The sequence below is a fragment of the Poecilia formosa genome, unplaced genomic scaffold (assembly GCF_000485575.1).
Source record: "Poecilia formosa unplaced genomic scaffold, Poecilia_formosa-5.1.2 Scaffold914, whole genome shotgun sequence".
NCBI classification, from domain to species: Eukaryota; Metazoa; Chordata; class Actinopteri; order Cyprinodontiformes; family Poeciliidae; genus Poecilia; species Poecilia formosa.
This window is the reverse complement of record NW_006800853.1, coordinates 38,008-39,839: the sequence shown is the minus strand read 5'-3', so window position 1 is coordinate 39,839 and position 1,832 is coordinate 38,008. Positions and strand designations below refer to the sequence as shown.

Here is a 1,832-nt window from a genome sequence, read left to right as displayed (position 1 = left end):
GTTTATAATATTTATAATGTTTATATTTATAATTATAATATTTATATTTATAATGTTTATAATATTTATAATGATGTTTTCATATATTTGAGCATTAAAAGAGAAACTACAGGACGTTGTGACAAACAGCAGAAATATTTTTTAAATCATAAAATAACTGGAAGAACCAGCAGATACTTATTGATTATTGATTAGATCCATAACTAATTTATTGATACTTTTATGGTTTTAAGGTAAAAATATTTAAATATTTAAATATCAGATTAAAATATTTTATAAATAAAAAAATTAAATTTCTTCTGGATCCAAACAAACATAAAGTGACTCAGCAGCTCAGAGTCCATCAGAACCATCAGGTCCAACAGAACCATCAGGTCCACTCTGCTCTGCCTCAGTCTGTGGCTGACGTCTCTACTTTGACTAGGCCATCCCAACACCTGGGTTTGTTGCTGTTTGTTATTTTTATTTTATTTCTATTTTATTTTTCAGGTTCAATAAACACTAAACCTTAATCTGGAGCAGCTGTCAAACATGAGGCGCAGGGGCCAAAACCAGGCCGCCGGAGCTTTTCCTCTGGACGTCGGGAAATACGACAAGAAGCTCAACATGATTAATGTCAGGAAGATCAAGCTAGCAGGCAGATCCTGGTCACTCTGGAGCCCACAGCATCACTCCGCCACCGCCGAGCCTTCAGCTGGGTCAACCCTGATGACATCACGCTTCGGTCTAGCTGACGATGTCCTTCAGATCCGGCTGCCATCTTGTTTCTGGATACTATCAGTACCATGACCTTTAACCTTTGACCTGCTAACTGGGGCCTGCTCTGACCTTTGACGTTGGCCTGATTCTGCTGGGCCGGTTCAGAGATGACCTTTGACCCTCCCCAGGTTGAGCAGCAGCACCAGCCATTAATACAGAAATCAGTTTTAATTGTTTTTGTGTCAGAGGTTCAGCAGATGCTGTTCGCTCCTTTCTGGTGTTTGTTGCTTTGACTAGGCCGACCACACCGGAAGGCAGCAGCTGAGAGACGAGTCGGTGGTGGCATCATCTTCATCATCATCTTCATCATCTTCATCATCATCATCATCATCAGCAGCAGCAGCAGCAGCAGCTTCTTTGCGGTCGACCCAGAATCTGACAAACATCCGGCTGAACCAGAGAAACTCGACCACAGAAAGTTTCCGACGGAAAAAAAAAAACCTGCAGCTGCAACTTCCAGGAAACAAGAATCATTCATTCAGTTATAAATATGACAACATGAACCACAGCAGCAGCTGGTCATCGCTACACATTCAGATCTATAATCTGGATTAAAACTGTCAGTTTGAACCAGAATTATTAAAGCAGGAAGTAAATCTAGATGACCTTTGACCTCAGAGGGAGCAGTAAACAGACCAAAGCAACTTTTACTGTGAATATCCATTCAGTGTTTATGAAATATGACAGAACAGATAAATGATGAGATTAATCAGATAAATAAAATATGCTGTCATAAACACATTAAATGATTTAATTCTATTTGCTGAAGGGAAACTTTGAAACACTTTCAATAATTTAAGAAGGAATTTAATTAAAACCCAGAAGAGGAAAAATGAGTTTTTACAGAAATTAAAAAAATTAAAGTTTTTAACATGAAAAGATGATCAGAGTTCAGAGCAGAGCTGGAGGTCAAGAGGTCAGGGTCGTCTTCAGGACACCGTGACCCTGAGGGACAGACTGAGGGACAGACTGAGGGACAGACAGACTGAGGGACAGACAGACTGAGGGACAGACTGAGGGACAGACAGACTGAGGGACAGACAGACTGATGGACAGACAGACTGAGGGACAGA

The 1,832-nt window shown here is 40.2% G+C and overlaps 1 gene segment (V, D, J or C); it reads left to right on the top strand.

The window, feature by feature from the left end:
* Positions 1-1,498, top strand: part of LOC103132070 (T-cell receptor alpha chain C region-like) — a gene marked incomplete at its 5' end in the record, with an annotated part of 17,423 nt that extends 15,925 nt beyond the window's left edge. Inside the window, one exon of the C gene segment in view lies at positions 490-1,498.
* Positions 1,499-1,832: the final 334 nt, after the last annotated feature.